The sequence below is a fragment of the Tubulanus polymorphus genome, chromosome 6, assembly GCF_964204645.1.
Source record: "Tubulanus polymorphus chromosome 6, tnTubPoly1.2, whole genome shotgun sequence".
NCBI lineage: Eukaryota > Metazoa > Nemertea > Palaeonemertea > Tubulaniformes > Tubulanidae > Tubulanus > Tubulanus polymorphus.
This window is the reverse complement of record NC_134030.1, coordinates 3,871,050-3,882,516: the sequence shown is the minus strand read 5'-3', so window position 1 is coordinate 3,882,516 and position 11,467 is coordinate 3,871,050.

The window sequence follows — 11,467 nt, the reverse complement described above, 5'->3', positions numbered from 1 at the left end:
TCCAAAGTTTCTACTGATTTTCCTGCTTTTAAGTAACAATGATGGGCACTCTGAGGGTTTTTCTCTAATTACACACAAACACAAGTCCTTCAATAGACTGGACATTTCACGTTTCTTTATCCCGCAACATTTTCCTCCGATTCAGTTCACTTGTGATGTCCTCTTTGAGTAATGGAAACTATGACCAGTTTAAGTCATGCGTGTGCATTAATAGAACATAAGGCCTAATCACTAGCAGCAAAAATACATAAAGATGCATGTATTTTTTTATGTATTTTTGTTAACAGAGATAGAAGGTTGATAGTACATAAATGTATTCTATAATATAGGCAAACAGCCATTACAATTTACCGGTTTAGGAATAAACGGAAATGAAGTGAACATTTATGGGATACGGAAAGCGTTCTGGGAAACCAGATCGTCATGGATTCGAACCCCGTATATTACCGTTGTGTCCCCAGCAAGGCACTTATCCTCATTGCCTCTCTGCACCCAGGAGTAATTGGGTACCTGGCCTGATAGATGACCCCTGAGCGCCTAGCAGCTGCTCGGATGTTACTTCACCCCAGCAGACCATTAAATGGCTGGGGCAATAAAACCGTAAAATGTAAAGCGCTCCGAGCTGCTGCTGGATTTAGGGCTACCGGTACATCAGACGCATAATATTGTTATTATTATCATCATCGAACAGAGCAATACCATAAAAGGCAAAACATATGTATTTAGAACAACATTTCATCTTTATTTCATCGAATTGAACAGATTATACCAGATATAGACCGTCTACCAGTTTAAGCGAAGTCTACAGTATCATTAAGGGCAAAAAATCCAATAAAATGCGATACATTTGAAAATATTTTTTTCTAAAATGAATTTTCACAGAATTTTAGTTCCAAAAATTGTGATATTTCCTTCGAGTACTGTACATTTCCCTATGGTTTTTGCTAAGTAAGTCTAATTTATTTTCATTGCATGACAAACAGAAAAATGACACCAAAAATTTCATTCATATTTCTTCTGTATTTTCATCATCAAACGAAAAACTTCAACTGTTATTCTCAGAAACAACCATCAGGGGTAAAAACCATTTCACGTGACACTGCCGGCTACTGTACCTTCAGAAACAACCATCAGGTGTAAAAACCATTTCACACGACACTGTCCACTGCTGTACCTTCATACAATCAAATCCATTCACTACAAATTATAATAAGATTTTTATCTATAAAAATCAAACATCGTTAAAACGCGAACAATTAATGATATTTAGAATTTAGGCCTTTTTCAAATGAATTCATTAAGTATTTCAAATAAGTCACTACTTACCATTCAAGTATAGAATCATTCAGTGGAATAATTCACTATGAATACAGCTGCAGCCATTTACAGAAAAAACAATATCAAATGTCGCTGTCGAACTTGTAAGGTGTAAAACAGGATAGACCTTGATAAATGTCAGGCCTGGATAACGGTGGAGGATATACTTTTTATAAAAGAATTCTGAAAATAAAACATTTAGTCAAAGGGTAGGCCTATCTGAAGAACAGCTAGAGGAAATTTGATAAAATCTGTTCTCAGAACGAAATGAATCACACAGTTTCGTTACTGACTAAACTGTGGTCCGGATACTGACTAAACTGTGGTCCGGATACTGACTAAACCACTGTATGGGACCGTATGCTTTGGTGCAGCTGAAAAGTAGCAATATTCTTGTCAGATTTTCGCTATATTCATTTTTACTGAATAATTCAGAATATTGGATAGATTGATCTGTATAAATAGTAATTATGGCATATTACATGTTGAGTTTCCTACACAATGTTGGTGCGACCTAATTACAATCAGACGAATACTAAAGAGAGTAAAAAAAGAAGTGAATTTTGACGTTCTGACAAAAAGAGAAGTTGGAACTGTAAACCAAAAGTAGCGATTTTGTGAATGATTCTCCTCAGTACAGAGATAAGCATGTAACTGGCACTTATCCGGATCCCGCGGCAACATCTGTGCTAATCGCAACTTCCGCTCACACCGTCCGATCGCGCACCGTCCATGAGATGATAAGCTGATACTTTTGTAGTTTTTAATATAGAAATAAAGCAGCAATTCAGTTTAGTAAAGAATCAATGGATTGCACATCGTCACTTCGTCATCTCTCTGCAAAACTTCATTCCTGGTCATAACCAACAGTAGTATTTTTTAGTATTATTTTCATGGATGGGTGAGCCCTCTGAAGGTGAAGCCATTCGGGCAGAACTGAAGAAACAACAACAATGTTTATTATCAACATCTGAAAAAATGTTGAGAAAAATGGAGCACTCCTCAGAGAAGATATCGACGAAAAACAAGTTACAGTTCTCGAATCGTTGCTGGAGGAATTTTAAAAAACATACAAGAAAATTTTAACGATATTCGAGAGAATTGAAGAAACTTTAGTCTAGAATCCGCAAGCGATAAGGATTATGAAAAAGAATCGACAGAAATTGTTGACCACCGGTCCACCGCAAGAACAGTGCTACTTGATTTATCGATCAACAGGATGCTGAACCAATCAAAAAGAAATGGAAAGTAATATCATGATTCATACATGTAAAAAAGATACGTCGAAACGAAAGGAAACGTTCTGTCAAAATGGTCATCGATATTTGATCCTTTGGGACTTAGTAGGATCGTTGCACCATGAAAGCCCTTATGATTAAGCAATGGACAGTGAACATTGAAAGGGACGAAGAGTAAAAACGGGCCAATGGACAAAGATCAGAAATTCCTTCGAACTTAGTAACGAAAAAGCGATGGATGATAGCAGTGTTTTCAATAAGAGCCAGGTCCCGGGTCTCAGACGCGTCTGTCATTTTTTAAGGACCCCACTGTTTTTTCAGGGACTGTCACATACGATGTGACCCTCCTGTTTTTCAAAGGGACCTGGCTTGTTAATTTCTTACTGAAAACACTGGATAGACGATTTGTTGTCGACCCATAACAAGAAGCGGAAATTGTAATCTTCACTGACGCATGTCCTGAAGTTGTAATCGGCCGCTTCATGTATATTACCCTGGATGTAAAACTGCAGATTCGAAAAATTAAACGAAAATTTTAAGATGAGGAAAGAATAACAAGCAATGTTAATGAGTAGAATATAGCGAGCTAATAACCGACACATACGGATCTATGTACTCAAACATGAATGTTGGATTTGGTCGAAAAAGATTGAAATGATTCGTACACAATAGAGTGGAAAAGATAAAAACGTTAACAAATGTTTCTGATTGGAATTACCTCGAAACAGCTGAAAATATTGCATAAATTCTTTCTAGGGGGTGCTGTTGGTGAAATTCATCGATTGGGAGTGGATAACTGGTCCGAGATGTTAATAATGTGGGATGCTGACTGATAACAAACATGTAAACCTCCTATAAGTAAATAAAGAGATGGCTAATGATTTCACGCTGAAACTGCAAAAAAAAAACATCTGCATATGGACACCTACCAACAGACACCTGCCAACGGACATCTGCTGCATGATCGATGCAGAAAACTTCAACTTGTGCAAGAAATTACTGAGTACTTCAGTCTGCAACTGTTGAGGACACAAATCAATCTACTTCCGTACAAGAACAACGAAAATGATGAAATAGTCGATCCAAAACTTCACGAAACGAACGGCACGTGAGGATGATTGAAACTGAACCAGTGATGTTGCAGACGATTCATTGATGAATACGTGTCATGGCTGCTGGTAGTTAATGTCACTCGCAGTCCACAAGGAAACAAGGAATCTTGGGCGTTTGTAAAAACTCACAGATACACCATTGAAGAATTCTATGGCAGCTGGGCGTTATTATAGCAACAAATGTAGGCACAGACGGGATGATCTGCTCAGTTAGAAATAAATCGTGTTTAAACTCTATTTACCGCAAGGCCGCAATATTTAGGATTCGCCAACAAATAGACGATGAAGATTCGGACTATGAGCCGAGCTAGTGAAAGACATTCGTATCAAACATCATATCCTAGTTTAGATCTAAAATAAACATTGAGTGGGTGCGGCTTGAGACTACTTCGCAGATAAGCTCATGATAGCAGTCGTGAGATATACCTCCTTCCCGCCATAATCTCAGGATCTCAAAATGTTGCGAGCAACTACCTAGAGATATGAAGAACGAAGTTTAACCAATTAATTAAAAAAGTGATCCTGAATTTCCTGACGTTTGATCAATGATTAATAAAAAGAAAATCACATGTTGTTGGATCCTGGAGTCGCAGAGAAAAACGAAAGTACCGTAAATACTAGTGCTACATTTTAGCGGTATCTAAAAAGTTGGTCCCATAATGTGACGGGTATCTGGATACGGACTAAACAGCTGTCCGGTTCCTGAACAGCAGTCTAAACTGTAGTCAGTAACCTGACTGTGGTTTAGTTTCACGATCGGATATTTTCACAAACCACAGTCAGGAATGGGAAGGTCATTTTTGTATGAAATCTTCGTCAGCCAATTTGACTGACGAGTAATTTGCCTGGCATTTCATTGTCTCTTAAGATATCTGTCTCATTTTTGTTGTAATCGACGCACAACAGATTCGTAGTTTGTCTGATACCTATAACACCTCACCTGACGATCTTAATCCATGTGCAAATCGGCCGTAAAGTGAGAGTAAATTTCCGTCCAGTCAACAGCTGCCATTTTGAAAATTACTGGAGGTGCTGGCACCTGTGGACTGAGGCCAGGACAACAGCACAAACTAACAAAGCGAAACGACGAAATTTAAAAAAATTAAAAAATCAACACTTATTCACATTTTTCTTTTACCAGAAATTTATTATTTCATTATTTATTATGGAAAACACGAAGACTTGAAATAAAAGTTGGAAAACCATCAAAAATAAAAATTGTCGTTTCGTCTTGAAAGTTTTATATAAATCCTTGTAGGTACCCTTGTCTTATCATGCCACATGTGCAATACAGAGAAATGGCGGCCAATGGCGAAATTTGTGGAGAAATTAATTAATTTCTCAAAATAATGCTGATTAATCACTCGAAACGTACATAAAATTGGATTATTTCGAAAGGTACCTGTGTTAGTTTGTGAATTAAGCCATTTATTGTGGACTGAAGTGAATAGAAAGTATATTTTTGAAGTGTTACTTTTTTCAACCGTGTTTTGGTCCTTGTCATCCCTAACGTTGGTATAAGCCCATCCGATTAGAAAAAGCTTACCACCAACGATTAGGTAACTAACTATCTAAACTGCAGTCCAGTTATTGACTAAACCATCGACAAAACCGCAGTCCAGTTATTGACTAAACGATGGACTACAGCGCAGTCCAGTTATTGACTAAAATATTGACTACACCGCAGTCCAGTTACTGATTAAAATATGGACTAAACTGCAGTCTGCTTACTTACTGACTAAAATGGACTGAACCGCACAGTCCAGTTACTTGATTTATTAAACATATAAATCAGGATTTTCCATGAAGTGCATTGGTCTGCAGGCCTAGCCAGTTTAAACTGTTTATGTTGTAACTTATCTCTATTGACTGGATACAGCATTGCATATGAAAAACATGATGAATATTTCACAATTTCGACGATATTTGAAAACCAGGAACGAGGAAATGAAGTTACTTCCTCAAGTTCATTCTCATCCACCAGAACCTCTACTCACTATTCAATTCAATTCAATTCAAATTATTCAATTATTCACCATTAGAATTATTAGCAAATTAAATTGAGTTTAAGTCGAGTAATTTGAAAAAGAATAAAAGACTAGAAACATAAAATGATATTTTCAAAATAAATTGAAATGAAATCAGTGTGAGACATAAATTGAGTTTTCCGAAATTAAAAAGTGGATTGAAAGAAATTGACATTTGATGATAGAAGATTGAGACAATTCGAAATTTAGTATCCAATAATGCGGAGATTTGAGATAAAATAATTGTGAATTTGAGATCAAACAATTTCAGATGTTGGAAATCAAATAATTTTAGATGCTTGTCACTAAAAATAATCGAGAATTTGATGAAGTAGAGTTTGTACTTACTCAAATCACAAAACGCGCCGAGGGATACAGGGTCGAGTGTCAGGACCTCGGCGCGCACTACCTTTATCAATCCGGAAAAAATGTCATATTTTGAAGACATGGTCGTGTTGCTGCTGAAGTAGAAGTTGAATTCATTTAAAGTTTAAGTTGAAGTTGTAATAAATTTGCTGGTATCAATGTTTGTCTTGTACTGTTGCTGTCACTGCTGCTGCTGCTGCAATGTAAAAACAATTATGTTATAAAAATCAAGAAAATCGAAAATTATTGATTCTAAGAAAAAGCTAACTCGAGTTTGCATTAGATAATAATAACATTAAATTATTGGGCATCATTATTTTCTAAATATTAAATATAGAAGCCACCAGAATTAAGTTGAACGACGCTTCGAATAAAAGGTTTCTATGGATTCGAGTCATGGTTGAATAGACTGAGCGGTCTGTGTATTACACCTAGGCATGTCAACTAGCCGCATTAGCGCGTAGATTTGAACAGCAGAATAACTGCTTCCGAAAATTTCATAAATAAATTAAATAAAATTCCTCAATAAAATCACAATAACGTCTTCATTTTTACGAGAACGAAAATGAAAGTCAAATGTTGTAATTTACTTCTAAATATTAAAAATACGATTTGGACAATTTTGAGCAAAAAGAACATCACAATGGAAATGTCATAATTAAACACGTATATGATATAATCCGAACTTTCGGAACTTTTGAAATTGTCTTAAACAAAACCGTATGCGAAACCTAAGGTCTATGTATGAAATTTACAAGTAAGATTAATAAATAGATTTGATCGAAAGAAATAAATAAAATGGACGACGTTTGCTTACCTGAAAGATGGCCGAACTGGAAGGAGGGATCAGCTGACCTGAGTATTTATACTGACAGTGTGACGTCACTGATCCTGACCAATGAAAAGTACTAATATTCCCGCCACGTCAAGAAAATCATTTCCTTATGGGATTCGAACCTCATCAATACCACATAAAAATTTCATTTGGTTCGAAACCACGCAAATTCAATTAATGCTCATCGTGGTGTGTCTTCAGTTTACCCCGGTTAACTCATCCGTTTAAAAACTGTCTACGATTTACTCTGAAAATTGTCGATTTTAAGCAGAGACATACAAAATCACATAGCAGGCAAACTTACAATCCGGACAGATTACCTGAGATCTATGGCCCAGTGGTTAGCACGCTTGCCTTGTTAGCTTCCCCTGCTTATTGCTGGAGGTCGCAGTTTCGAATCCCGCTAGAATAAACCATACATTTGGCTGGCAATTTTTTTTCTTAACGGGACTAGATAGTTCGCCTCTTTTTTTATATTTCAGATTGTAATGAGGGGTAGGCCTAATTCGTGATATTAATTGTTATGTGAAATGATTTACTTGATCTCTAATTTAAGAAAATAGATGGTGTGAACTGGCCCATGTTGAAACACGAATTTTGGTCCGACAGAAATGTTTAAGAACCCTCCAGATGATAAAGTTTCGGAGGGTATAATTTCTACTTTGAAGGGACAAAAAACAACAGCCCCGTATTGTGAGTGAGTAAACCCCGTGGTGGCTCCCACTCGAGGATACCTATTGTGTCAGGCCCCTGTGATTCCTGCGAGTAGTCTTTACCTATTGTCGGGTGGTGCCCCTATGCATATCAAGAAGTGAATTTGTGAACTAACTCGGTGTTTCGACTTTCATACTGTGGCACGCGAGTAATCTAGAACAGTCGATGGAGTTCTCATCTGCTATCGGAGAATGCTTAAACATCTCCGAACTCAATGTATTTCATCTCACGCGCGAAGAATAACTTCTCTTATTAAGGGAAGAAATATCATTTTCTGATATATTCTCGTCTCACGCGCGGTTGGGTGATTCCGCAGAGATTCAAATATTCCCCCAAACGCGTTCGATAAATTACATATGGATGTAAAAATCTGACAAAATACGTGTCGGATACGAACGAGAATTTAGTTATTCGACTCAATGTCGTCAATCAAGATTCGCTCGACGACGCCGTTCACTTTTCGATTTCCTCGAGTTGCGAATCCGAAATTCGCGATCGGAAACGGGCGTCATAAATAACATCCGATCGAGGAATTTGACGCACCTGATGCCTGGTAAATTCATTCCAGGCAAAACGAATGAGATTGGAAGTTACACAAAGAGAAATCTCCATATTTCATTCGTAAAATCATGACTCGAATGCACACCGAAGAGTGTTTTTTTCTTTTTCGTATCTTATCATTTTTCATTTGATTTGATTTGATACATTGGTGTCCATTACGAATCCCGCCACACCTGCCGGGAACGACAAAGGGGAAATCGTAGTACAGATATAATACAGTGTTTTTACTACATATAAGCCGTGTTCGTAATATAGCCAGTAGATAGTTTCGAAACAGCGTTTTACGAGTACGCTAACATGACGTGACGTATGGCCTGTTGATGTGACGTCACGGTTTTGTGTGCAGCTCTTCCCGTGCTCCAGAGTTTCACGTGTGAACGCAAATGCGGGGATTTAGACATTCGCGTAATTGTAAAACGTGGTGCTGAAATTCTCTTGTGGAATATGGCCTTTTTTCTGCTGGTCTGAGGGGGCGAGTTTATGTTTTTAGTGCACACAGTTCTCGCGGCCATTATCGCTACTTTTCCACGTATCAATCACAAATGCAATCCTAGTTCATTAACAAGTTGTCGATGAAGTGCCTTGATTGATTTCACGTCGACGTCCAATAACAGAAACCCGGTCGCTGGCGAGCGCTGATTTGTGCAGACAAATTGAGCAGCAAAGCGTCTATTTTTGATCCGTATTTCCCCGGGGCCATCGTACAATCACACGCCGTATAAAGTCCGAATCAAATTCTGATCATATTTTCTCCGTGGCTTCATCGGTAGTTCCGGATTGGGATTGTTATTATCTTTGTGAAAGGTCATAGCGTCCTACTACTCGGAGTGTTTCTCTAACGACCGTAAAATAGTCATTATTCCGGATGAAACGACGATACAATTCCGATAAGCTGCTAAACTATCCCACGCCAAACTGTAACTGAATAAATGGAATAAAGATAAAGACGCAGCAAATACCGGTAGCTGGTTTTCTGTCGTGGGTTGGGGTAGAAGAGGTGTTTAGATCGACAACTCTCGAATTCTACGCGGTAATAAGAGAACCTTTGCTGGTTTTACCAATTCAAACAAGGTTTCGATTGAACCCGATCAGATTTCGAAATACGCCCCTCCAATGCGTCCGTTTAAACCTGGTTTCATTCTCTGCCACTTACTGAATTAGTGTATAATCCTTAAATTTGACGACACTTAGGACCAATACCGGTAAATGAAACCAGAATGATCGTCAAAATATATAGCATCTATTCGGGTCTTCGTCGGTGAGCCACGAAATACATATTATATACCCCGTCTTCGCTTTGCATGGAGTCTGCGGTACACTACATTATTTGTTAATTCCGTTCAAATGTTGCGAATGAGACTTCAAATCAATTTCCAATTCGCTCGAAAATCTCTCGGGATTTGAACCCAATTGATACTCGTAAAATCTATTATCGCTTTGAAAGTAGCTTGATTGATCGAGCTATTTACAGCCATCGATCGAGGCGTTTTTCATTAAATTCTCAGTAAAGGGTAAAAACGCTGAGTTCGTTAGACGGTAATATTTGATTGTACGCACGTATTCATGAATTCATGAAGAAAAGACGTGAGAGCGTTGATTTGACGAATCAGAAGATAACTTTTTTTTCGTTAAAAGACGTTCTTAAGACGCTCTGAAGGGGTAAACGCAATAACAACTATACCGAAGCTCGCGGTTTGAATATCGTTCTGCGTTATTCTGAGTGAACGCGGTGATGTTCTTCTCTGTTCGTTCGGAGCAGGTTAAACGTCGAGAAAGCAGAAACTGACGATCCCTGAAGCTTGAAATGCCGTCATGCCAGTCATGCTAGTGATACTAGTTCAATCCGATGTTGAAGGAACTTAGATCTCTTTCATTCTCAAAGAGTTGTCTTTTGGACAGACTCTGTAACTGTGCTCCGTCGTGTTAAGTCACTTTTATACGGGTTAACGAACTGCGGCGGATATTGACAATGTTGTTTTGACGAAAACATAGGTCAAAAGTTCTCTGAATTACAGACTGTATTACTACTAGTACTGAAATAGGGACAGAGTCGAGACAGAACCGTTCCAGCAGTTTGCAGCCGTGAATGCCTCAAATTTGCGATAAGAGCATTTTATCTGCAGTAAATATCTGTGAAACAATTACGGTTGCTTTTGCGCGACAATCTCTTCAGGCAATCATATACAACGCTAATCATCTTTCTCGAGGAGCCTTCGGGTGCGGGTAGCTGTGTCTTCTGCGTCGTGTCTCCTCATATATAAAAACGCCGAAATCTACGAAAGGCCGTTGCCAGGTTAATGAGTTATATCTTTGCAAATTGTGTACACGAAATTGAACAATATTTCATGCCCCAGCGATGGAAATAAAGTTGGCGTCGTTCTTCGCTTATTTTTCGCGCTAGCGAACAACGTTGTCGGAATTATAAGGACAGCTTGATGTAGGTTTACGTGTAACGTCATTTACCATTTGAATTTGTACTACGACTGACGAGTATAAAATGAATATTTTCACATCTCCATCTATGAGAATGATAAAAAGGAATTCGATTGTGTTTTCGCTGAAAACCACGATTATATTTTTTTGTCTTTCTTAAATCGTTATTTAGACCGGCGTAACGCTCTAATCGCTCAGAACTCATTTACTGGTAAGGCAGGACTAAGTATTATGTATAACGACGCATTCGGAGGATAGTTTGAAAGGCCTCGATGCTTGTATAGTTCTGAGATTAAAGAAACGGGGAACGTGAAGATAAAATCTACAACCTTTGATCACACGCTTTATCCAACACAGGAAAATAAATAGATTTTAATGTGTTTTACAAAGATAATTCTTTGCATTGAAGTAGTCTCGATTTTCGAAAATTGTCTCTGTTATTATCATGATGGGTTGAAACACGGGTATCGAAACGATTGTTTTGATAGAGAAAAATGTTTCCCCCACTTTGAATATGAATTCGCTTCTAACATCTCACTAAGACCTTTTCCTTGCACGACCAACCTAGTCGAATGACTGGCTGAAACCTACGTTAATATACGCTGAGGTAATGCCCAGTTAAGATTCCGAGCATAAATAATGTCATTTCATTCTTTTCCAAACATAATCTGCAGCTGCGAATGTGAATTAATACCTGTCGTGTTCACGGTGAAACGGATCGACAGAGGGATTGAAGCTGTGTCCGGGGAATGAACGACAACGACTTCGGGGTTTTGGAACCGCGTCTGAGGAACACTGGCGGCGTTAACGAGCGCTAACGCCAGCGTTCAAATGGAAAACGACATAATTTACAGGCTTCCGCAA